The sequence below is a fragment of the Rattus norvegicus genome, chromosome 5 (assembly GCF_036323735.1).
Source record: "Rattus norvegicus strain BN/NHsdMcwi chromosome 5, GRCr8, whole genome shotgun sequence".
Taxonomy (NCBI): domain Eukaryota; kingdom Metazoa; phylum Chordata; class Mammalia; order Rodentia; family Muridae; genus Rattus; species Rattus norvegicus.
Genome location: NC_086023.1, coordinates 82,576,180 through 82,603,343, shown reverse-complemented (window position 1 = coordinate 82,603,343; position 27,164 = coordinate 82,576,180). Strand labels below are relative to the sequence as shown.

Genomic DNA, 27,164 nt, shown 5'->3' with positions numbered 1-27,164 from the left:
TAGTGTGGTGGCTATGGAAGACAATGCAGTCAGTTATTCAGAGACCAAAGCCACAGGATCTACAATCTCAGATATCTATGCTGAAGAAAGGAAATCAAGTTGTCAAGGCAATTATGCATCTTCACGTTCATTACACCATTACTCAAACCAATATATACTATTCAACTGCCAAATGAAGAAACATGAATGTTCATGAACAGATGATAGGATAGTGTTCAGCCTGAAAATAGAAACCATAATGAACCATTGGTGACACTATGCAAGAACTTTGGGGGGCATTGTAGATAACTAAAGACATTGAGGTGTATAAATCGCTAAACTCCTAAAAACAGAATGAAGAATGGAGCTGCCAAAAGCTGAGAGCATTGCTGTACAGTGGGTAGGAAGTTTCAATTAGAGCCAAAGCTGGCTATCTTATCTGTAACACTGGCACTCAAGATGCTGAGGGAGGATTGCAATTTAGACAAAGAAAGGAAAAAGTAGAGGAGGAAGAAAAGGAAAGAACCATGGGATAGGGAAGGAGAGAGGAGAGAGATGGAGATAGGCGAGAAGAAGAGAAGGGAGGGTAAGGAAGGGGAAGAGGATGGGAGGGGAGAGAAGGGGAGGAAAGAGAAGAGGAAAAGTGAGAAGTGAGAAGCAACTTTCCATCCCCCTCCCAGTCCTTGGCAGCCACATTCTTCATTCTGTTTTTAGGAGTTTAGCCATTTAGACACTCCATATCTTTAATTATCCACAATGTACCTAGGATTCCTTCATACTGTCACAAATGGCAGGTTCATTATATTTTTAGGAACTGTGAGAAGTAGAGTGGAGGGGAAGAGGCAGGAAGGGAGTGGAAAGAAGAGGAGAAAGAAGAAGAGAGGGGAGGAATGGGGAGGAGAGGATAAAGAAGAAGATAAGATTTAGTAGTGCAAGATAATTTCTACAGAACTGCTGTACAACAAAATTACCTATATGGTATGTCTATTGAAAGATTTGAAAGATTTGTTATGTGGGTAGATCTTAAATATTTTACCACAATTTTTAAAAGAAAATAATATTCAATAAATATAAATAAATAAAATAATAAATAAACTAGTTTATTCAGCCTATACAATCCTTATTTCATAACATGCTTCAGGCAGAAAGGGACCTTAAAAGATGAGGGCCCACAGTCATCCCCTCATGAAGGAATGAAGTCGGATAGCATGGTAATGCGAGCAGCAGAGACAACTGTGTCTGAGCAGAGGGCCAGCTCTGTTGGTTCAGTTCCCATCCACTTCCAGCATATGTACAGTCCACAATGTCACTTTCTGTAGTCCTATTAGCTGCTTACCTAATTTGTGTCAAGGATAGACACAGGTGAGGCTACATAAAGCTAAAGACAGTTCCTCCTTTGCTCCTGCCTGGTTATTGGATATATTAAAATAATATGGTCGGCAACGGCCCCATTTACTAACTACTCCTATTTAGTAATTAGTGTCTATTTGCAACATGAAATCCTAGAGAAATAAAATAAGGCTTTTGAATGTTTTGCAAATTAAATTTGCAATGGAAAGACACATGGTTTCAGTGGAGTCCAAAGTAGTTGGAAGGGAGACTAATGTAAACCAGGCTGAGGGCTCAGTGAGAAAGGCATTGTGCTGGGCCTCAGCTTGCCCTGACGGAGTGTCTGCTTTGGATGGAAATAGGAACCTTGGGAAAAACAAATGATGCAGTTGACACTATATACGTGTGTGTGTGTGTGTGTGTGTGTGTGTGTGTGTGTGTGTGTGTGTGTGTAAATTCTCTTTACATCCTGTTCACTGCCCCACTCCTGGTCACTCATCCCACAATCCTTCCTTCACCACCTCCCTTTCTCCTCTGAGTGGGTGAGGGTTCCTCTGGGTATCTCCCTACCCTGGCACATCAAGTCTCTGTGAGACTAGGCATGTCCTCTACCATTGAGACCAGACAAGGCACCCAAACTAATAGAATGCATCCTGCGTGCAGGACACAGGTTTTGGTATATCCCTCCCTCTGGCTGTTTGGGAGCCCCATGAAGACAAAACTGAATATCTGCTACGTATGAGTAGAGAGGCCTAGGTTCAGCCTGTTTATGGTCTTTGGTTAGTGCTTTAGTCTCTGAGAGCCCCAAAGGTCCAGGTTAGTTGATGCTTCCTGTGGTTGAATCCATAGGAAGATGAATGTTGAAGACCGCAAGAAGTTGTTTCTATCCCCTTAGGGGCTATAATCCTTTCTTCTATTCTTCCATAAGAGTCTTCTAGCTCCATCCATTGTTTGGCTGTGGGCATCTGCATCTGTCTGAGTTAATTGGTGGGTGGAGTCTCTCAGAGGACAGCAATGATAGACTCCTGTGTGCAAGCATAACAGAGTATCATTGATAGTGTCATGGGTTGGTCCTTGTCAATGGGATGGGTCTCAACTTGGGCCTGTTATTGGTTGGCTACCTCCCTAACCCCTGCATTTCCTGAAGAGGAGATAAGTTCTGGGTTGAAAGTTTTGTGGGTTCATCAGTCTGCTATTTTTTATTTTTTAAAGATATTGGTGATACAGGCTCCCCAGTCACCAATGGGACATCCATTAGAGGTCATAATTCTTCTCTGAAAGAGGTAACCCTGAAGAAAGACATTGTGATTATGTATACATACACATATGCAACACACATATACATGTGTACATACACACATATTTATACAAACACATATGCCTTTCAAGAACATAGGTTCTACATTTTGGGATATCCTCTATTGTAACTTTGTTTGATATATATATTATTTAGTTTTTTAATTTTGAGATTTGCATATATGAATGCTATATTTATATTACTTTTCCCTATCAAATTCCCTTCTGTGGCTCACATTCCTTCCCAAATTTGTGACTTCTTCCTCTTTAATATTATTACATAACATACATATAAGATATTATAGTACATTACATTATACTACATTATATAATTAATGGAATATAATGGCTACTGAATCCATTCAGAGTATGTGGGGTGGGGTGTGTGTATGTGGGGTGGGGTGTGTGTATGTATGTCTGTGTGTGTGTGTGTGTGTGTGTGTGTGTGTGTGTGTGTGTGTTATATGTTTAGGGCTGACTAGTTGGGATTGTATAACCTATCAGTGGGTTCACTGTTGGAGAAGACTTTCTCTCTCTCTCTCTCTCTCTCTCTCTCTCTCTCTCTCTCTCTCTCTCTCTGATATTAATTGTTTGTGGCTCTTCATGTAAAAGTGAGGGCTTGTAGTAGTTCCCCCCATCAATGGCATCTCAAACGGAGATACCATTATGCAGGTTTTGTTCAGGCAGCAATAGTGTTCATGTTTCATGGCTGCAGCATCCCTGTGACATCTAGAAGATGCTATCTCACAGCTAATGTCCTTGCGCCTCCAGCTCTTACAATCTTTCCCACTTCCTCTCCTTTGATACTTCCTTAGCCTTGGGTATAGTGGTTGTGCTGTAGAACTCCTTTCTATATGTTCACTTATTCTCTGCATTCTGACCAGCTATGGATCCATACAATGTTCTCCAACTGCTGTAGAAATAAGTTTCTTTAAGGAAAAGTGAAAGCTAGACTTATCTATGGGTACAAGGTTAAGAACTTAGTAAAGCTATAACTTAGGAAAGAAGTGGTGCCCTGATCCTCTGACTCTTGCAATCTCTCCACCCCCTCTACTGTGCTGGCCCCTGAACCCTACATGCAGGGGTTGTAGCACAGATGTATTAGTTGAAGTTCTGTACCCCACAGTCAGTTATTCCTTGCATTTTGACCAGTTGTGAATTTCTTAGTACTTTCTGTCTACTGAAAAAAAATTAAAACATCCATCTTTGAACACATTTTCTAGTGGCTTCCTCTTGAGCCAGGTAGAGAATGAGTAAACCATTTGGCACATCTCCTTTGTAGTATGCAATGTTTCATATACTGGATTAAAATTATCAACAAAATTAAATAATGAACTGGCAAGTTATTTATTTATAGAACACGCTACATGAAATGATGTGCTATAATACACCTGGCATGGGTATTTGTTTCCTTGGATTACTCTCTTGACCATGAGATTAAGACTTATTTGTGGAGGTCAGTGACTTGGCCATCTTTATAGCCTTAAATTTAAGCTGTGAACACAAATCAGTAGGAGCTCAAGTGTTTAACAAAGGAAGGAATAAGGTGGTCACAAGTGGAAAAGATGCAGGAAGCAGGGAAAAGTGGGTGGAATAACAGAAGTCTAGAATTCCTGGTAAAGGTATCATTTTGCCTTTCTGGTATTGTTCTAACTACATATCAACACAATCTTAGTGAAACTGAAGCCTCTCATGTTCTATCCCTTCTCAGAGAAATCTAACATCCTCAGTCACTTTCTTATACATTAGAGGAATGGAATAATTATGCATAGAGGTAAGTATGGGTATGGCTCATGTGTGTCTGTGAAAAGTTACTGAATAAAGGTGACTGTGAAGACCAGTTCATGAAGAAGGAGGAATATTCATGATTGGAGACTGTAGGAACCTAACTTGGAAGCAAAGAATATTTCAGAAAAAAAATGGCCTTTGCTAGGCAAAGACTAAAATTTCCCAACATTTTCATTCCATTTCACTGGCTACATGTCAAGTAGAGGTAGGAAGATGTTAAGCAACAGTTGTTCTACATTCCTTAAAAGCCAAGTCCTTGACACTAATTTTAAAGAAATGTTTGACTTATACACTAAGTGATGGTTGCTTGTTTCATACTTGGAAAATCCGAGGAACTAAAGGTCAACCAATTTATAAATGTTTATGCTCAGCTAAACAGAAACGAGGTCAGAATTGATGCAAGGTCCCTTTAGATCATTTAGAAGGTAACTTTTGGGTCAGGTATAATCAGTTAATGTCAACATGAGACTCTTCGTTCATTCTGCACTACCCTTGTGGTTCTAAGTGTAATAGCAAGTGCTCTTATAAGTCAAGTATGGAGAAGAGAAAGAGACCACCAGGGGAATGATCAGAGTGGCGATGCCATAGACAAGGGTCATGTGGAGCTAAGAGAAGCTGGGCAAACAGGGAGCAGGATGCCTGCCTAGGGTACTCAGATGGCGTACAAACCATAAGGACTGACTTCATACTTTTGACCTCTAAAACTCTGCTAGCAAATTTCTGTTGCTTTTAATCCTCCAAATGTGGGGTCACTACTCTTAACTTCTCCTTTGGGAATATCAGTTTTCAGATTCAAAAACGTGAGACTTAAGTAACAATGTTTTGGAGAAAATGTATCAGCAACCATATTGCTTTTCGAAGCACAAAATAAGCTGGAATATAATGCACTCACATGGATATACTTTCTCCAATGCATTTTTTTCACTTAAATTCCCTAGGAAACCATGTTGTGTCCATTATTCTGTACCCGAGGCCTTGAACAATTGCCCATATTTTCCCTAGGATGGCAGTTCCTTAAACACTATGCCCCAGCCTCACTGCATGTTTTTCCATTTACATGGGTTCCTTCATTCTCACGGGTGGGGACTTCACAGAAATGGCAACATAGTAGAAGCCTTAAGCACTAGCAGAGGTCCTTCTGAGGGTCCATCAGTGCTTTTGGGTGCTTCCCAGACATCTTAGGGAACCTCATGCAGTCTCAACTGCCATGCATGGTAGAAATGGGTGCAGCACACTTATGGTAATATTCACAAATTATTCAACAAATGAACTTGACAGATATCCAATTTCTTAGTTCAAATGTCATCAATTTGTGCTATAAAATGTTAAGGTAACATGAAAAGGAATAGGTAAGACATCTCCCCAGTTCACTGAAGTAGAAGAGAAACAATGTCAAACACATATCCTAAGTGAGTATAAAGGGACACTTTAGACCTTCTAAGCATTCTATGTGACCTATCAGTGCCCAGAAATAGGATGCTTTAAAACAGTACACATGTGTGTAAAAAGATAAGGAGAGACTAGAAAATAAGTAAAACCAGTCCAACCATGAAGAACCTCGCATCCTGCCCCATAGGACAAAGTATAGCAATTCCTGCTTACCTATATTCTACTAGAACAATTACTTACGAAAGCAGGAGGGTAATAAACACCCCCCAAGGCTGCACTTAACAATGTCTGGAGATGTTTTGTTGTCAGAAGGAGGAGGTGTTACAAGCCAGGAATGCTGTAAACATCTGACAATGTACAAGACAGTCCTCCGCAACAAGGAATTTTCCAGCCCCAAATGTCAATGCTCAGAGATTAAACATATTGTGCTGACAGGAGATCTCTCAAATCAAGACAGCTTCTAGTAAGACCACTATCTTCACAACTTTACATATCAGAAAGTACTAGAGACTTGAGGACTAAGGACATAATCAATCTAGGCTTTCATATATACAAAGAGATTCACTGTGGTTTTCTATACAGATATAAACAATAATAGTGATAACTTGATAGTTTGGTTGGTTTTGTTTGTTTTGTGTCTGTGTGCATGTGTTTGTGTGCGTGCGTGTGTGTGTTTGTGTGTGTGTGTGTGTGTGTGTGTGTGTGTGTGTGTGTGTGTGTGTGTGTTTGGTTACTTTTAGTTTCCTAGTCTCCTTGTAATCTCTCCTCTTTCCTCCTGTACTGGTTATATATTCACTTGTGTCTGTTAAGTGAAAGAGTGGTGTCTGAGGAATAAATGACTTCAGTAATCTAGCCCTTTGAGCCTGACTATGGACTCAAGGTTGGACAGGAGATTGAAGCCATTCAACTAGAGCCCTTTCCTTGAAGTGGGTGCAGTAGACTAGTGAAAGATTCTGATGCAGGAGACTAGCCTACTGCGAGATATTTTTTTCTACTTTGCTGTTCAGGAGACTGAATGAAGTTCATGTGAGCATGGGTAACTGTTGTTATCTTCCCTCTCTTCTTCCTTGCTTCCTTCTCTCCTTTCTCATTGCATGGAGATGACCACATGGAGAAGAAAAGAGCATGGGCATCAGAGATGCCAACAAGAGTGAACAGCATGTTCTACTCGTAATGGTCATCAGTTACGTTCACAAACCCTGGTTCTTAAATCTCTTCCTGTAGAATTGTTACCTTCATAACAACCCAATGATTCTCATTTTGAAATAAGTTAATTTTATTTTCATTTCAACTAATAAACTCATATTTATAAAACAATTGAGAGTTCACTAGGTGTTGGCACATTTGTGATTATTTCTGTCACATGAAAAAGGAGAGAGAGAGAGAGAGAGAGAGAGAGAGAGAGAGAGAGAGAGAGAGAGTAATCTAGAAGTGAGAGTGTTCTCTTATTGGCAGGTATAAAAACTAAAATCCAAAGTGGCTGTGGTTAAATGGCCATCCTAACACCAAACTATGGAACATGTCCCTAGAGGAAAAGGTCTCACTCTTCCAGTAAGAGACAGTACAATAAAAATAATGGAAGAATAGTTAACATCTACATTGCATTTAGCATCTGCCAAGCTCTGCCCAAGTGCTTTGTAAATAGGAACTCTCAGAGCTTCACAACTCCTGATATAAATTCATGACAGTGGGCCAACTTACTCAGCCATACTAATAAGGGAATTAAGGCATTGGGAGTAAATGCCCCAAAGTCATAGTGATGAAAAGTTACACACCTAGGACTTAAACTGGCAATCATAATGGTCAACCTGTGCAACAAACATAGAAACAGAGCAGTTATGCAGAATAAGTCAAATACACCTTCACATAACTAGGGCTACACTCCGGATCCTAACCCTGTTTTGACCTAAAGGCATTTACTCTATACTGTCACCCAGTACATATAGCCATTCGAAGTGATGGCTGGTATATAAGGATTAACCACAGACCAAGTCCACTCTTCATATCTTCTCATATATTCATGTAATATGTTATCAGTAAAGCAGTCTACAGACATGTTTAGAAGGAAGACCAATGATAATGTTCAAGAAAACTTCATTACAAATCAATTCTTGTCCTCAAAGAGGAGGTTCATACTCAAATACATCTTTGAAACAGGGATTCTAGGAGAAAAACAGTCTGTACTTTATTAGAGAAAGACAAGAAAACACCCTTCACCAAGCTCAGTAGCCAAATTAAAAATATGCTGGTTCATAGTCCACAACAAATGCTGGATCTGTCATATCCAAGTCACTTGTGTCCCCAAAACACATGTAGAGAAACCTTGGGGACTTGTTTATTTCAAGGTTTCCTGATAGAGAATGTGGCCTGAGGGTTCTGGCTTGCTCCTTTTCTCCATCCTGCTACTGGAAAAAAACAAAAGCAAAACAAAAAAGGAATTTCTAAGTCCAAAACACATGTCTTTCATAGAGATTGGAAAGCTATTTATCATCATCTTGGCAAAGAAAAAACATAATATTTAAAAGAAAAATTCATTTCAGAATCTTCAAAACAGCAATATGAACTACAAGAGAAAATAATAATTCTAAATGCTCAAGCAAATTTCCAAATCACCTTTATTTTTCTATGCATATAATTTTTTTTGTTTTGTGGATTCGTTCATGCCTTGCCTTGAAATGAAGACACACTTTTGAGACTGTCACCATGTAGCCCTGTCACCTTGATACCCAACATAAGTAGATATCCAACATTAGCATCCTGTAGGGAAAGCCTATGACGACTGTACAGTTTCAGTTTCTCAAGAATGGAGTTAAGGAGATAAAGGCTGATTTCAACTTGAGGTTGAAGGAGATATGGTTCACCTGAGTTGAGGAAGGCGTGGTGGAGAGAGAATGAGGCATGTGGGTACATCATGTCCACAGTCCAGAAGCAGAAAGATGTATGCCTCTACTTGACTTGCATTTCCCTTTTATTCAGTTACAGACTCAGCGAGTCTTTTAGGTGATTCTACACCCTGTCAAGTTGACAATGAAATTAACCACCGCAAAGCCAAGGGACAGTCATATACAACTGAAGCTCAAGATGACCAACAGAGCCTTGGCTCAATAAAGGGAAACTGTAGAAGGATGTACCTTTGTACCTGTAACCATTTTCCTAATGTAAAGATGATGCTAATGAAAAGAAGCTGGTAAAGGTAACACTTGGAGTTCCTTAGGCACAGCTTTCATTGAAAAGTACTTGTTTTGCTTCAATAAAATGAGATGAACTAAGAACTAAATGAACCACCCAAAGTGTACCCAGAAAAAAATTGGACTCTACACCTCAAGGCAGCCCTTCCAATTCTTTCTAAAGCCTAGCATTGCTCTTCCCTCAGTGTTCCTTAATCAGAGGTCTCCAGCCTCCTCCATGGGCATCATAGACAAAGATTCAGATGCCCCACCTCCTTAATTAAGCCATTACCAACTCCCTCAGACCCTAGTTTCAGACTCTTCCACACTGTCCTTCCTTTATTTCTGCTCCCCTTCCTATATAGGCTATTTACACCATGTCCAGATAGTTTCCATCTTCGTTTCTCTCCTATATGCAAACACAAAACAGAATTCCCCACTCACCCCCACTCTCAGAGCCCTGAAACATCCAATTTCACCTTCAAGATAAAGTGTGAGTTTCTTAGCAATATATGTAAGTCTCATGTCCTCTGGTCCACCCACCCATCTTCAGCCTCCCTCTCTCCATACTATAAGAGATATTAGATGTTATCCCTGCACACTCAGATGTTTCTCATCTCAGGGACTCTGTTCAGGCTGTTGCAATGTGAACAATTCTACCTTCTGCTCTTTCTACCCCTTGTTTGTGCCTCATTCTTAAGGGCTTAGCTTAACTACCCACCCCTATCATTGTGTGACTTCTTAAACGGTTTTCCTAAAGTTCTACTAACACCACCTTGAGAATACATCACTTGTCTGCTTTTCATCACACCTCTCACCATGATCTTCCCAATCTCCTTATGCATGTTTCACTGTAGGCAGAGTGTTGGTTCTGTTAGAACTAAACTCTAGACAAAAATTCTTCTAACATAGTAATCTTACCCTGGAATCCTCTGTCCTCTCCCTTCCTCTTCCTTGTCCTCTACCCTCCCCTCTTCTCTTTCTCCTCCCCTCCCCCCTCTCTGCAGCATTGCTATTTCCTACTGATATCATTGTTTGATGTTTGAAGTAAACAATAACAAGACATTTTCAATGTCAATGAAAACATAAGAACCACTACCAGCCGTCAAATTAAGTGCATTTTTTTAGAAGGAAGGGAAAAAGAATCACCAAAGGCAAATGCCCCTGAATCTTGCTTGTCTGTGAATCTCTTCACCTGTCATTTATTAAGGACGAGCTTTTGCATATAAAATGTGGAATCTGTTTAACAAGACTATTTTCTTACCCTTTTAGATTTGGACTTTGTTGTCTAAAACAAAAAATGCTAAGTTTTGGACAGGAATTAGGGGAACAGTGTGACTCTAGATTGCCTTTTCAGTACAAAAATCTTTTTCTTCTTAAGACTATTCCTTATTGTCCTGCCCTGCACATTTTTCCTAATGTCTTCTCTCCTCTGTGTGCAAATACTTCGTCTGAACCTTGGTGAACTGAATAGGTGAAGGCACCACAAAGGCTGAAGTCGTCCTACTTCCCATAGGAACAGAAAAGATTTCTTCCAGATAGGCTGCTCTTCAAACTATTAGTGTGTGATCCACTATATGGTCAGTTTTATATGATGCTTCCACTTCTTTCCCCACTTTTCCTTAAAAAATTTCATTTATGTATTTAAGCAGTGGGGACACATGCTACAGTTCAGCTGGCATTTATCTCCTTCTACAATGTACATGCTTTGAATCCAAATCAGATCACTGGGATAGGCAGTGAACTCCTCTATCCATTAAAGGGTCTCAACTTTTAGACAAGTAAAGTATCCTACTTTCTTGGGTAAAAAGGACTAACATTAACTCTATCCAATTATGTGATAGATAAAGCACACTACTTGTGTCATTTAATCTTCCTAGCAAACTTTGATCAAAGCCTTCAGTTAGAATAAAGGTTCAAGAGCAATTCCATAGTTAAGGTTTTAGAAATTAATTTAAACTTAATGCTATTTTCATTTAAATTGATGGAAGTTAAATGTGATTACCTGAATCCAAAAGCCCGTATTTTCCCCCAAAATTTTGAATCAAGGTAGTAATATAATAAAAAAAAATCTTTGAAAATTGTAAAGGTTAAAGCAGTCAAGAAATGCCATCATCACTTTTAATTTAACATACTTCTTGTATATGAGGATTCTAGGAGAATATACAGCTAAAAGAAAACACAGAGACATCCAGCAAAGCATCATGTTTAAGGGAAGGAAAAAGCAACAACAGAAAGTCAAGAAGGACTGGAGATGGTGAAGGCCTCTGCTAAGTCATGGTGGAGCGACACATGGGACAATCTGCAAGAGTAGGGCGTGGCTGTGCAGTGTGACAGCTGGGCCTGAAGAGGAGCAGACTTTATAGTAAGGGCTGTTTTTGAGCATCTGAGCCAAGGGGGCATCTGGCCCAGAAGGCATTCTTGGAACAAAGAACTGAGAAAAAAAGGCAAAAAGTAAAATAAATCCTGAGCTCCATGTGTTGGGACTCACAGGAATGCTTTGACCTTAGAGTCACTTTCTACACTGGCACCAGGAGTTTTCCACCCAGGTTTTGCACAAGCTGCAAATTTTTTACATCAGTTTTACTGGGAATCATACGGAAACAGGCTTCAAGGGACAGAGACTATTTTCCCACATCACACTGGGACCAAGTCTCCTTAATCCTTCTTAACCAGAAGAGTTTACCTCAGTTACTAACTCTGTCTCTTCAGCCCTAGTGGGCAGGTGACAGGAGGTGGGCAGGGTGGTCCATCCATTTTTATGCTTTGAGATGCTAAAGCTGGTGTTCTGAAAAACATCCCGGGCTCCTTGCTCACTCCTCACTAAAGTCTTTCAACACTGAGATCAACAGGAAACTGGGAAGTGACAAAAAGGAACAGGACACTATTCCAAGTTCCATCTTCTGTCAGATGCCTTCTATAAACAGAGATAGCCTTGCTCACATCTGCTGGCTCCTACCAGCTCATACTGTGCTGTGCCTCACTAGAGACCAACACAAATTTTTGATCCACATTTCAGTGCTCAGCTCACATTCTCAGAGTTCTGATCACAGGCAAGATTGTCTCCCCATTGAAATTCACTGAAGAGGCATCCCTCCCTGTAAATATAAAAAGTCAGTCACAGAAAATTCACCTCCAGTTCATAAGCTTTTCTAAGAGCACCTTTTATTTCTGAGCTTCTGTAGTTACCAATGTTATAATTATCTCTCAGTACAAATCCACTGACAGCCTTCTAACACCCACAATGTCAATTCCATATATTAGATCAAAAGCTCAACTAATAGCTCGTGCTAGTGAGGATGAGGAAGAAGCTCCCTCCATTGCTGGAGGGAATGAAAACTTGTACAACAACTTTGGAAATCAATTTGACTGTTTTCACACAACTGGGAATAGTTCTACCTTAAGATCCAGCTATGCCACTTCTGAATATATACCCCCAAAGATGTTCCACCATACCACAAGGACACATGCTCCACTATGTTCGTAGCAGCTTTCATGATAGGCAGAAACTATAAACAACCTAAATATCCCTCAACTGAATAACAGATAAAGAAAATGTGATAAATCTGCAAATTAGAATACTACTCAGCTATTAAAAACAAAGACATCATAAAATTTGAAGACAAATGAATGGAACTAGAAAAATCATCCTGAGTGAGATAGCTCAGACACAGAAAGACACACATGTACTCACTTATAAGTGGATATTAGTTATAAAGTACAGATAGCCATACAATGGTCTGCAGACCCAAAGAAGCTAAGTAACAAGGAGGACCTAAAGGAGGATTTTTTAATCTCACTGAGAAGAGAAAACAAAAGAGATATTGGGGGCAGAAGGAGGGAGGGAACTCAAGGGAACCTCTTAAGAACCTATGAGGGCGAACATAGCTAAGACTCCTAGCAATAGCGGATATAGAACCTGAAACACCGTCCTCCTGTAACTAAGTACGACTTCTCATGAAGGGATAGGGGACACCATTCCACCCACAAAACTCAACTCACAATTTTTTCCTCCTATAAAATACGAAGCAATAAAGATGGAGTAGAAATTGAGGGAATAGCCAACCAATGACTGGCCCAACTTGAAATCCATGCTATGAGAGAGAACCCACCCTGACATTATTAATGATATTCTCCTGTGCTTGCAGACATAAGTCTAGCATCTACTGTCCTTTGAGAAGGTTCACCCAGTAACTGTTGGAAATAGATGCAGAGACCCACAACCAAACATAAGTTGGAGCTAGGGTAATCTTCTGGAAGAGGGCAAGGAAGGATTGAAGGAGCCAGAGGGGTCAAGTATACCACAAAAAAACCTACAGAATCAACTAATGTGGTCCCACAGGGCCTTGCAGAGACTGAACCACCAATCAAAGAGTGTGCATGATGTGGACCTAGGTCCTCTGCACATACATAACAGTTGTGCAGCTTGGTCTTCATGTGAGACCCATAACAAGTGAGCAGAGGCCATCTCTGACTCTGTTGACTGTTTTTGGACTCCTTTCCCCTAACTGTGCTGCCTTGTATCTGTTCAACAGCAGAAGTCTACTGCAAGGTGATATGCTAAGACAATCGATAACCATGGGAGGCCTGATCTTCTCTGAGGAGAAAGGGAGGGGGAATTGGGTAAAGGGAGGGAAAGGGAAGTATTGGGAAGAGGTGAAGGAGGGGAAGTTGTGATTTGAATGTAAAATTGATTGATTAATTAATTAATTAAAAATAATTTCCTGTGGTTTCTATAATATCCAAGGCTGATGGTGGTGGTGATTTGGGGTAAATCATTTCTAGTATTGTAAACTTACCAAGGAAACTCTTGGAATTGAGAGAACAGAGCACAAGAGGAGCAGGTTAAGGAAGAAGAGGAAAATGAGGAAGTGAGTACCATATTAATAATAATTAGGCCATATCACATTGATAGCACAAACTCAAAGCTCAATAGAAATCCAGGAATGTTGAGTTCAAGAAAATAACTAGAATAGAAGCATAAGAGAACATGTTCAGCACACTACTGGGCAGCCTCATCCTTGTGTGACATTGGTGATCCAGTGTGAGCAGGGTCGGGCTCTGCCCTGGTCAGAAGAGGGAAGCTGGCGCCGAGTAGCTGCAAAAACAGCGAGAATCCTACAGCAGACACCCAGGGGCAATGCCTGGACCTCCCAAGGTACTCCTGGACCCTAAGTGCTGTGACTTTCCACATCTCCCTCAGTGGGATTTCTTGAAAAAGCCACAGAATACTGAAAGCTGGGAGATGTGAGGGTGACTATTATTTCATCCAAACCTATCATTTGACAGATGAAATTAGTCTCCATGTTCCCATCAGCCATATGGTTCTGAGGTTGCTTTCTCCAAAGGTTCAGCCACAAAGACTGGCTAGTTATTTAATTTTTTTTTTAGTTGAGAAATACTGGATAAAATGACTGTCTCTGTCCCCACCACAAATGACCTGCTTTTGTTCCTCCATAGAAAATATTACGGGTTAAATATTGCATTTCCCGTGACTGCACTTTCTCCTGCATCATAAGAAAGTAGTCCACAGAGAGAGTAGTCTTGTCATGAGAGGGGTCAGTCTGCATAAGATTTTACCTTTCTTCAGAAAGTTGAGCTAGAGAATATATTTATTCCCAGGACACAGTCTCCTTTCATGATTCCAACCCTAGTCTTTGATGTTGTTATAGGATTCAAGGTTTATTGAACATTGGATTCTCAAGTTCACAGTGGAACTAGTGGCTCCTTTTATATCAAATATGGTCTTTCTTTAGCCACCTACAAAACATTAATGGAGCACTACTCTGCTTGTCACTGAAGTCATAACAATAAAGATACCATGCTGCCTTTTCAAACTTGTAATTGAGTGACTTTTGTTGACATTAAGGACACAGAAGTGTGCATTATGATCCAAAAGTAAATGAGTCTCAACCACAGTCTTTCCTTGGAGACTTATATACTATAATATTATATAACTGATTTAATGCTATACAAGAGAACAAATGCACCTGTAGATCTTACAGAACTAGAAATTCACTTGATAAAATTCTTAAGCAATTTACACTTCACTTTCAGTTACTGGTCCACAACTTAATCACCTACTTACTACCTGCTGTAAGGCTGTTTATAGTTGGTCTTGCAGACAGTCTCAATGAACTAAGTTATACATGAGGATAAGTTATTCATGGTCATACCCAATACTGTCAGATGCATTTTATTAATAAGGGAACTGAAGTCTAGAAAAAAATCAGAAGCCTAGCCGAGTTGAATCAAGACCAAGTCCATCATCTTTAATATCATCATTTCTATTATGATAACAAGATATAATCATCAATTCTTGTATATTATAGCAGGAGCAGCCATTCATTCATTCATTCATTCATCCATTCATCAAGCAAACATTTAACTAAGCCTGTTATGTACAAACATATTTTAAATCATACGTAGTTGTAGCCTATCAAGATGTCTCAGAGAAAAAAAGAAATTTGCTATGCAAACTTGACAAACTAATTTTGATCTCAGGAACCCACAGACATGTGGAAGGAGAGGACTGATTCCTGAGAGTTGTTTTCTGACCACCACACCTGCACTGTGCCAGTCATGCTCTCACATGCATATGTTTATATAACAATAATGTATAGTATTATTTTTAAAGACTCAGCTCTTATGACCAAAGCGCAAAGACTTCAATAAACAATCTATTCATTAAGAGGTAACCACTGGGCCATTTCACCTTCAGTTATTATGAGTAATGAGATGTGTGGACACCAGTGTGTGAACATGTATCTGCAAGCTTTTTGTATAGAAATGTGCTTCAATATGCTGTAATGTTTTCCCACTATAAACAGGACTGATGTATTGATACATTCTGTAGCATAAATGAATGTTGATGACATTGTAAATAAAAGTAGTCAGGTATAAAAAGGCATGCATTTCATCATTTTATTTGTAAAAAGTATCTATTAGAGGGACTGGGGAGATGGCTCAGTAAGTAAGAGTACCTATCACAGAAGCATGGGGACCTGAGTTCAGAGTGTGATCCACATATAATCTGCTTGGGGCCATACGTACAGGCAATTCCCCCTCTTGGCAGAGTAGAGAGACAGAAACATCTCTGAAGCTTGCTGGTCAGGCATTCTAGCTACAGAATACTAAGCACGGGAAAGAGACATTGTCTCTAAGAAACAGGGTAAAGACTGATAGAGCAGGACATCCAGTGTGCCCCCTTTAGCCTTGTCACTTTAATATACAGATATGTACAATAGCCCTCCCTTGATAACACTTACATGTGAACAACATGCAAAATCACATCCAGTTGTAGGTATAAATATAAGCATCCAGTTGCAGGTAAAAATCTATAGGGTGCAATGACTACAGACAGGACTATGGAAAGGCACAAATTTTCTTTCTGTGTGTTCTAAAAATAAACTGAATGGTGCTTGTACAACTGGGTGAATGAACCAAAAACCACTAGTCACATACTTCAAACATCCTAATTACATACTACAAAACAAAGAATTTCATGCCATGCACACAAGAGGACATGCAGTATTAAGACTAACTCAAAAGAAGTGTGATGAATGGTTTGTGTGAGGGTGGAAAGGCTGCAGACGGCTGAAGGGAATATCCGTGCTACACCTATAACCCGCTTTATTGAAAGCATATTGTGTATTTTGCATTATGTCAAAAATTCTTTTGACATAATTTATTATTAGTTTATTTCAATTAACCATCAAATTTCATTTGACCATTAAGCAATTAGGGCCATTGGAACTTGCCATGTGCCATACCCTAAGTTATAGGGATTAGCTATAGAGCTCCTAATGGCAGTAAGATCGCTGCTTCAATAAAGCGTCCATTCTATTGAGTGGCAAGCCAAGAGTGTAATGGCAAAAAGAAATGAAAGCCACTCAGAGGGCACAGGTCACAGGCTGTGGGGAGTTTTATTTTTCCCCAAGATGGTTAAAGAAATAGTCACTAAGTGACTGTGGGTGGTAACCCAGAGCTTACAGGCTGGAGTTCTAAAGCTAAACAATGTGGTGATATAGAGGGTGATGTCATTAGATGCTAATTGAGACTTTATCCACCCTCTTGGTTACTGGCCGAGGTAGTGTGAGAGGATGCTGAGGAGTGAGTCACATCCTCATTCTCTCAGTTACAGCATGGTGTTCTATTATCTTCTACGTCTTCCCATGGCAGTACCCAGTTCCAAGACCTACCAAGTGTGGATGCATCAGACAAAGAAGCCTTTAACCAACAGAGATGGCAAAAGAAGCAATATCCTATAGCCAAGACTAGGAAACCCAGCTTGCAGATGAAGAAATGAATCCTTCAGATTTTTCCCAGAGTTAAGAGTGGGAACTGACCTCTGACCTGGACTCGAAGGCCCACCAACCTTCACAGACATTTACTTCACTCCATTCTTGACTGAACATAAAACCCCCAATCCAACCTGAATGTGTTCCTTGGTCTAAGGCTATTTCCTCTCCATAAGAGCACCAGGCAGTCTCCATGTTGCCATAGCAAACTACAGATCATAGAGCCACCCTGACAATGAGAATACTGTACCCTCTGACTAAATCCAGCTCACAATGTCTGATTAGCCCATGCGAAAAACAGCTCGGGCCCCCTGAAAATCAGTTGGCTGCCTTCCCAAGAAAGCTTTTTATTCATCTAATTTAACATTTTCTCCTACTATCAAAATGGGGGCAGTCTCAATGCTCTATTCCTGGCTGAGACTCCCTTGGAGGTTAGACTTCCCTAAGACTGTTCATTCTTTCTGCAACTCACTTTCCTGCCCATAGGGTCACAGCCTCTCTCACCCATTGAACCCTCCTCCTGTGGTTTAGAGACAAAGTGAAGGTGACCTGATTCTGATGATAGAGAAGCGACAGAGGGTATAAATAGTTCATTTAGGACATGGCTTAGAGGTAGAGCTGACAGGTTCTGTTCCTGGAGCAGATGAGAAAAGAGAGACAAATGAGTTCTCAGGGGAGAGTTGCCAAGTTCTGACAAGTGGAAGACCAGTGTGGGAGGGAGAGTCGAGCTTACGTGTATATGTACCCCCTAAAAAGTGTTTTATACAGACAGGTCAAGTGGAATAGATTACCTATTAGATACACAAGTACAATATGTAATGCACACTCTAAATGTCTGGGTTTCAGAATATCCTGTGACTAAAAGGAGCCCTTCTCAATCTTAGCACAATTAATTTTGCTGTACAATTCTTAGCAGTACCTTGCTGTTTCCCTACACCATGACATTTATCACCCTCCATGAATTAGATCCCAGCAGCAATGCCCCACTTACCTGGAGTCATGGTGACAACATGAAAATTTTCTTTTCAGACATGGCAGAGTATCTGGTGGTATAAATCACTCCCAGCCGAGAACTACTAACCTAGTGCTACCCAGAGTGGGACAGTTATAAGCTCATGGACTAGAATCTATCTATTTACCTATAGATACGTTTACTGCTGGAACACATACTCTTACACATTTATTCTTCACATGTGTACTGACTTGTAACTTACTTATTTCATCACAGAAGATCTGAGCATGCTGGTGCATGTACTATGAACGTGCATAGTAACATCTCATTTTAAAATGTCATACTATTCTATAGCATGAATCTCTTCAGTTCATCTACATCTGAGCCCTTAAGTTTGGTGATTTGTTTCCACAGTTGTTTTGTTTGCAATGAATTTCTTACAGCATAACTCTTTACTCCTTGTGCAGAGTATCCCTCAGGTAGTGAAAACTGGAATTGTTCAAATGCATAATGTTTGCTTCAGGAAGATAGTTTATTTAAATGATTTTTATGTGCACCCTCGCACCTGGGTTTCTTTGTGATCTGACCTAGCAGCAGCTACTTACCTTTTTCCCAAATATGAGTGGGCTTTGTGACTAACCTTGAGTCACAGAAAGCAGCACTGTTGAAAACTCAGCAACACAAGCAACCTTAGATGCCATCTTGCTCTCAAGGTGTCATAAGCTTGTCCCAAGGAACAGTATACATCAGAACTATGGAATAGCAAAGGCAGATTAAGTTTGCAGTAGACTGTTGAGTGGAGCACTAAGGGGATGAGTCAGGAGGAACGCAGGTTAAAATTGTCACCTTGGAACAAGCAAATCTTGAAGACTGGACATGAGATGCTATTTATAAATATCACCTGCTCATCAGAAACAAGAACTGTCAGGCCCAGCTTCTCTCAGCTGATTAATCCCCAAAGTCCTGGCCCTTGTCCTTGTGGGCATATGATAGAGCAGACTGTCAGATGCTGAACATCTGTAATGCACAGAAGCAAAGGAGGTCAAGGCTGTTGATTTATTTCCCCTGGGATGAGTCTAGTCTTTGCTAGCATAGCCATTTATAAAGGAAGAAGTCTGTTAGAAGGGTAGGATTTGTTTTTCAGAGCATAAAATGTATCTCAGATATTTGACTTAAGGGGACATTGAAGGGTTCTTTGGCAAGAGGGATACTGAAAACAGTTTTAGCTTCCAGTCAAATCAGAGTAGGGACCTAAAAGTCTTCAAACACCTTGGCAGTTTTCATTCTTCAAAATGGGAGGTTTCATTCTTTTCCATCCCTCCTGGTGTGCCAGGATGTGACATTTGACATCTGAAATTCTCTGCTGTGCTATTCAAGGATCTGTCTGATCTAATGTAAGCTGCAATTTCACTCGAGGAGGAGTGGCTGGTAAACCCCATTTGTTTTCTTCATGCTGGCTCTGTCCTCCACCCTCTCTTCCTTGCCCACCTTCTTTCTCTCCTTTTAGGATTGTTTTCAACATAAAAGAAGCATTATTTAAGAAGAACAATTATTCCAGTTAGTGATTTAGTCAATTTGAGAATGAATTTCAGTAAGACTGATTCATGGTCCAGTGCCAACTTCGTTGTACATAACACAAAATTAATGCTATGGTCCTCATCAAAAAGAAGTGCTTGAAATATGGGAGGTGGAGGGATCTATAGAGAGGCAAACAAAGGAAGGAAGGTAGGAATGGAGAGAGGGAGGAGTGGATGGACAGAATGATGATGGACGAAAAGAAAAAGGGAGGGAGATGTGGGAACAAGCAAAATATCCAATAACACAAATCAATAAACTATTATAGCCCTTCCATGGAATACTATGCCTTATGCCTATGCATATTTCTAAAACAAAGCAAACCTGAGAATTTCTAGTGCAGTGGTGAATTCCAATATCTCAAACACATAAGCATATCAAACAATCAAGTTTAAATGTGTATATAATCTCCCACATGTGAAAAACAGAAAGAAGATGCTCTCATGCTAAATTCATCTATTATGAAATATACAAACAGGCCCTCGAAGCATCATAGGAAATGCATATCCCTACTCTCTGCTAGTTTTTTGGTTCTCTAATTTGGCCAATTTTGTTGCCAGCAGGCACTTGTCAGTGTCTTGAGACACTGGTGAAGGCACTACAGACAGTTGTACCACATAATGTTGTATTTAGTGTATGGAAGGCATGGCCTCTGGTGTTATCAGTACGCAGGTCTTGTTTATGAAATGATGTTATTGGGAAGTCATGAGTGAGATGTCCCCATCATATCTAGAAGACACTATTTCATTATCTTTAAATCTTTCTACCCAGATCCTCAGGTATAGGAGTTCTACTGAAGATGTCCTAACTAGGTTTGGAATTTCCATAGCCACTTATTCTCTGGATTTTGATTAATATCTCTAATAATCTCTATCTGGAAAAAGCTGCTTTTTAATTTACGATGAGAACTATAATATCTGTGGTTACAATGATAAGTACTAGAATATAGACACAAACTATATTGATGTAGGTAAATGACAGTAGTAGGTTCTCCAGAACGATCTATGACCTCTTCGGACATTGATGGTTGTCTATGCATGCACATGCATATACCAAGCATGAGTTTCCTCCTATTGAGTGAACACCTTCCTATTGAGTGAATTCCCTCCTGTTAAGGACAACTAGATAGCTCTTGGCTATCTTCAAATTAAAGTACCAGTATTTGGGATGTCTTACCAGGCTGGTCATTGTGATAGTTTGTTATACACTATTGATTATACATTTGCCATTGTGGTTTATAAAGCACATTTGAATAGAAAGAAAGTCCTTGGGGAAGAGGCATCTAGGCTAGATCCAGCTTGATTTCTCTAAATCTCATGTCCAGAGAGTGTCACACTTTCAGTTATAGGATCTTGCTTTCAAGGTCTGGAAGGCAACAAAATGCAATAGCAATAGCCTATATAATAGTCTATATTGTTTGGGGACATCTCTTAAAACCTCTGATTGACAACTAGAAAGGATATTTCTTATTGGAAAGCATTATCACCCCACATGACAAGTGTTTGTGTGTGTGTGTGTGTGTGTGTGTGTGTGTGTGTGTGTGAGAGAGAGAGAGAGAGAGAGAGAGAGAGAGAGGTATGTGTGTATAACCTTGCAAATGTTTCCCTAAAGCTTCACAAACATCTTAGTGATGTAGTGATGTTTTAAGTCTCCTTGCCCCATTCCCTCTACTCTCTATCTCCCCTTCTTAAGTATCCCACCCCCCACTTGTCCCCTGTCCTACTATCCTCCTCCTTCCAATTCTCCCATGAGCCCTTTCTATTTTCCTGGTTTCTGTGGCTACTTGAAGTTATATACTCAAACCTAAAAATGCAGAATCTTGTTCTACCTATAAGAAAGAGCATGTGCATTTTTCTTTCTGTGTCTGGATTATCTCATTTAGAATAACATTTTCTATTTCCATTCATTTACTTGGAGATTTTGTTATTTTATTCTGCTTTGCACCTGAATAGTAATCGACAATGTATATGAATCATATTTTTGTCCATTCATCATTTGAAGGATGATTATTCTTTCCACATTTCCTAGTTATTGTGACTAAGAGCATCAGTGAAAACTGAGAAAGTTGCATGATAGTCAGATAGTGTAGGTAGACCCAGAGAACTACATGGATGGATAATACAGCAGATTTTCTTTTAGCTCTTTGATAAATTTTTCAATTATTGAAGTTTTATGCTTTAATATAAATTTCATAATCAGTGAAATGATTCTGCATCCATGGGTAAACTGTCTTAAGAATGACTGATTTTAAAGTTTCAATGATTGTAGTTACCATACATAAAATTAATGAACTAGACAAAGAAATGAAAATGGGAATCTATTGTGGGAGACAGAAACTCATGACACAGTCTTTAGCGTAGTCCCCCTACCTCCAAAAGGAACATGGAAATCAGGTTTTTTATTATCCAGAAACATAGTAGATGTCTCCTTTGAGGGATTAATAACTGAGCAGCCTGAAAGCAAGAATTAATTATTTTCTCTAAAATATCTCATGTGCTAGGTAATTCTAACATGGGCACCATGGCCGATGAGAATTAGCTTTTCTTCTGACCAATATTCTATGCTTTTTTTTGTTTGTTTTGCTGTTGTTGTTGCTGTTGTTGTTTTTGTAGACATCTCTCAGGTTTGGTAAATGACTAAAGACAGACAATTAAGGGACAATAATTTCAGGATGTGGTTTGGGACTCTATTTGGTACTAGCAACTTCAAAAATCATAATTCTTGGAGCAAAATAATGATGGCCAGAGTCTTGCCCACCCTTTCATCTCATAACCTTCAGAAACCAGCCAAATCAGAGAGCCAACTGAAGCAGAAAGGGTGCCTAAGCCTCAATTTCTGATCAACTCTGTGCTTGCCAACTGCCACTGATGCAAACTCCGTTCCCACATGTCTCCAGTGGGATCTACATTGGTTTCAGGAATTTGGATGCTGGCCTCAGATATCTCTCTGTATTACTATCATATTGGATCAGGGGAGACTGACTCAAGGTGGAACCCATTCCAACATTCAGGAAGGAAGTGGCACATGATCAGATTCTCCTGACAAAGTAAAGTCCTTCTCCATGTAACACACTGAGACATGTGCCTGTTGTCATGGAGATTTCATAATGCAGGGCAAGTAAATGCAGACTGAATAGATTCCATCCAAAATGCCCTTGGAGGCCCACGGCTTTCATTCCCCTTTCATCAGCAAGCCGGAGTCCAGCTGGAGCCAGAATTAGTGATGGGTAAAGAGCTGAAAAGGCTGTTGGTCCCTTTCCAGGGTACCTCCAACTTATGTAAAGCTTCTTGGACTTGGAAGACTTCACTGGCAAGCTGCCCCGTGAGAGTCTCAACTCTTCTTGGGTTTTCATTCTGGTCCACAAACCAGCATCTCACTTTGCATTTAGGAAAGACGTGTGGAAGCTAATCACCATAACTTTTAAGACTTCAAGGCTTTGCAAAGAGGGAGGAAAAAAGGATGTTTTGGGTAGAGACCAGAGCATCATTTTGCTCCCAGCCTCCTTCCTCTTATTTAAGTACACACATATTGAACTAGCTTTCATAGCACAAGAGAAAACAATGTTCAAGTTATTAAACATGATTTTTTTCTGTTCTATAGAAAAACAAATGCAATACACAAAACATAAATCCAGAACACCTAGTCTGTTCTGAAGATGATTTTGTAATAATTAAATGAAACATTTTTTTAATTTCTGCCTTCCTTCATACATATGTGTTTAATTAAGTTACACAAAGACTGTACCAATTTGCCACATCCCATGGATAGAGCTGAACTGTGTTCTGAGGACAAAACAAATACCTATGAAAGTGGCAGAGAACGCATAATAGGAAATGTCTCAGGATACTTTGTTGAGCACAGGGAATGACATAGCCCTCAGGGAAACAGATAACTGGACTCAAACAAGTCTAGAAGCACTTAACATCCATTTCCTTTAATGGTACTACATTTCACATAAAACACACATTACATATATGTGCATATATACACATTTATGTATGTACATATATATGTTATACATGCTTATATACATATTACAAACACACACATTCCACCTCAGTATAAGCAAGAAAGTTGTACCAAGAGACTCAGTGACAACAGAAGATGACAACCATTTTCTTTCCCTGAAGTAGTTTTAGTATCCTAATTTTATGTGACAGGCTGGGAAGATAGCCTTCACCCTTCTCATGCAGAGCCTGGAGTGCAAAGAAGGAGAAAAATCGTGTCTTCTCATGCAGTGTTGAGTGAGGGGTTCTGAGTATGGAGCTCCTCATACCCCACAGCTTTCCACTCATAAAATCAAGAGAAATACACAGTGGAGAAGGTGTGCAGGTATAAAGTTTTCCAGAGACTTCTGACACAGAGAACAGTGTGAATCCAGAGAAGAGGGAGTAGGGAATGTTCATCGCTTCCAGTCAGCAAAGGAGAAGTCCAAGCCCAGGATGAGAAAGCCTCTACAGATCAGTCAGCTTCTCACTCTGTTTCAGCTGCCCAAGGTGGCAGAGCCAGACACAAGCATTGCCTCTTCTCTCTCTAGAACGGAAAGAGCCAAATTATTTAGCCAAAACAGGTAGTAAGCATTTACATTTTCAAGTAAGTTACCATGCATTTTTAAGGTCTTAATGAATACATTTTGTCAATCAGTGTTCTTTGAGCTGCTAATTTTCGTAAACCAATTTGTTAAAAACTCCTGACATCGGAACATGCCCATTTCAAGACATCCAACAGTTTGCCACAGACCCATTATCTTCACATTTTTCAATGTAGTGAAACATTGATTATTATCATCATCATTTGTAATTAGTCACTAATGCTGATTTGCTTAACAACAAAACTGCTCTTTTTTCCTTTTGCCTACATGCCTTCCTCCCTTCTTCCTCCCCTCTTTTATTCTTCCTTTCTTCCTTCCTTTCTTCCTTCTTCCTTCCCTTCCTCTCCCTCCCTTTATTTTCTGCTTTTCACCTAGAATACATTCTGAACAGGTATGTTTTAAATTCCATATTACTGGCAGCCAGGAACAATTACAAAATATAGCAACATTTCCCCTTCGTAATATATCATTTCACCCTTTATTCATATGACCTCTCTATAGATCCCACTCTCATATAGGTTTTCATGGATTTGTGTGGGGTTTGGAGATTATTTTTGTTATTAGATACAAAAGCATGCAGAGTTTGATGTGCACACCTTAAGTACCAGCACTCAGGACAAGGGCAAACTGATCTCTGATTTTGAAGGCAGTCTGATCCACATAATAAGACCTTATCTCAGAAAATAAACAAAGAGCTGGAGGGATGACTTAGAAGTTAAGAGTACTTGCTCTAGCAGAGGACCTGGGTTCAATTCCCAGTATCCACATGGAAACTCACAAGAATTTGCAACCTCAATTCCAGGAGATCTGATGCCTCCTTCTTACCTCCATGGGCACCAGGAACAAAAATTGTATACAGGCATACATGTTGGCAAATCACCTCTGAAGGCATTATGTAATAATAGTAATGATAATAATTCTAATAAAGCTATTGAAAATTATTAAATCTGATTAATATATGTATTTGATTACAAAATAACCCATCTTTACCAAACTTGAATTCTTTTGTATATAAAGACAGATTCTTCCAGGCAGCCATAACCAGCATGGGGAAGGGACTGGGTTCCTTAGAGTGAAGCAGCACCATTACTCAACACCTATATGGCCTATGTGAACTATATATTTCTGATGACCAAGGCAGTGTCCTAGTTATCTTACCCAAGTTCTAGCATAATATTTAAAACAGAACAAGTTCTGAATAAACTTTGAGAAAATTAGTGAGTAGATGAATGAATGAATGAATGAATGAATGAACTATTTCTCAAATCGTTAACATACTGCTTCCTCTAGAATGAGCTAGAGTGTTGTTTTAAAATCTAAATGCACCCAACTCACTTTTACACTAACAGGCACATTGTCTCTGGGGAGATTCCCACCAGAGCGGGCAGACCAAGATGGTAACATCTTTAAGCTCAGGCTCATCATCTTGTCTGCCACACAACAGTATCAATTAGTAAAAAACCAGGCCAATACTTAGTGGTATAGTAAATGATTTCTGAAGGCAAGCGCCAAGAATGTGGTCTGAGAGTTCCTGGTTTCACAGACAGTTCCCCTAGGAGAACAAAGCCTTCCTCTAGTTCACTGCCAATTACAACCCGCCTCTAGCCCACAAAGTTTCTGAAAATTCAGTCATCTCCCCCGAGACTAGAACTACCACCATCTATTCAACATCTACAGTTGTGGCCTTTTCTTGCCTTTACTATGTGTAATGAACCATTTCTAAGTGGAGAGAAAATGAACAGACATAGGGAACGAGACAGAAAGGGAAGTGAGGAAACAGTTGTGAGGACAAAGCTCCCATCACTGAAGCCATTGGAACCCAAGCTCCTGAAAGGTCAATCTGGATCATGTTGCTGGGATGCAAGGCACAGAGGCAAAGAAGCATAAGTAGAAGATTGTTCTCTGGACAGCATAAAACATACTGAGTACACAGCAGTGCTTTTCACCATGCCCTCATATATTCACTGACTACTCAAGATGCCCTACCACTGACATCACTCCTGAAGGACAGAATGCTGACAGGATCTACCACATTCCCCTGAACCATCCTTTCAGCTTCCCCCTCATCCTGAATATCTCATCTGGAGGACCTGGCACTACAGAGAGCCCCAATAGTTTCAAGCTTTCTATTTTTCTTTCCACAAGTACCCAGTCCATATTTACTTCACAGAACTTTCAGAATCATCAAGAGACCTTCAATCTTATAATCTAGGGTAGGCTGGCAAACATAAGAAAGCCCAGTGGAGAGATGTAATTTTCTACGTCCTCCCAAAAGTTTCAGGATAACAATTCACTTTAAGGTGGCACCTCATTTAGTCCAAACTATTGTCTCTGCCTTCCTCTCTCTGCCTTCCCTTGCGCTCACCCTGCACATCATGTTTAAGGTATGCAGAACAGTGTATAGTGGGTTGAAAGCATCACATCACTTTCTCCTCATGTGACGTTGTGGCCCTGAAGACCCACAAAAATCTTGTCAGAGTGATAGTAAGTTTGAATCATCTTGATCTTACATTAAAAATTAGGGGAAAGAATCCAAAGATTCAATGGAATTCTTAGGATGGGATGGAGTTCTTAGGACACCAATAGACTGAATCTTAAACCTTATCAACCTGTCATAGCTTCCAAGCTGCTTTCCTTTTCTTGTTTCTCTACACACAAAATTTCCCAGAACAAAATAAGAATGTGTGGAATGAATGAAATTGAGTTTCATGAAATGTAAAAGGCCACAATCCTTCCTTATAGAAAAGTTAAGGATCTTACAATTGTAGCAAGAAGTCTTCCGGGGAAGGGGTCTAGAT

The 27,164-nt window shown here is 39.9% G+C and overlaps 1 long non-coding RNA gene across 6 annotated transcripts in view; it reads right to left on the bottom strand.

Annotated features, from left to right (window-relative positions):
- Positions 1-23,684: 23,684 nt before the first annotated feature.
- Positions 23,685-27,164, bottom strand: part of LOC103692377 (uncharacterized) — a 65,209-nt gene continuing 61,729 nt past the window's right edge. For all 6 annotated transcript variants that reach the window (XR_010051837.1, XR_010051838.1, XR_010051839.1 and 3 more), the window contains one exon: positions 23,685-24,308. This is a non-coding gene — a long non-coding RNA (uncharacterized LOC103692377). The remainder of the gene's footprint in view (positions 24,309-27,164) is intronic.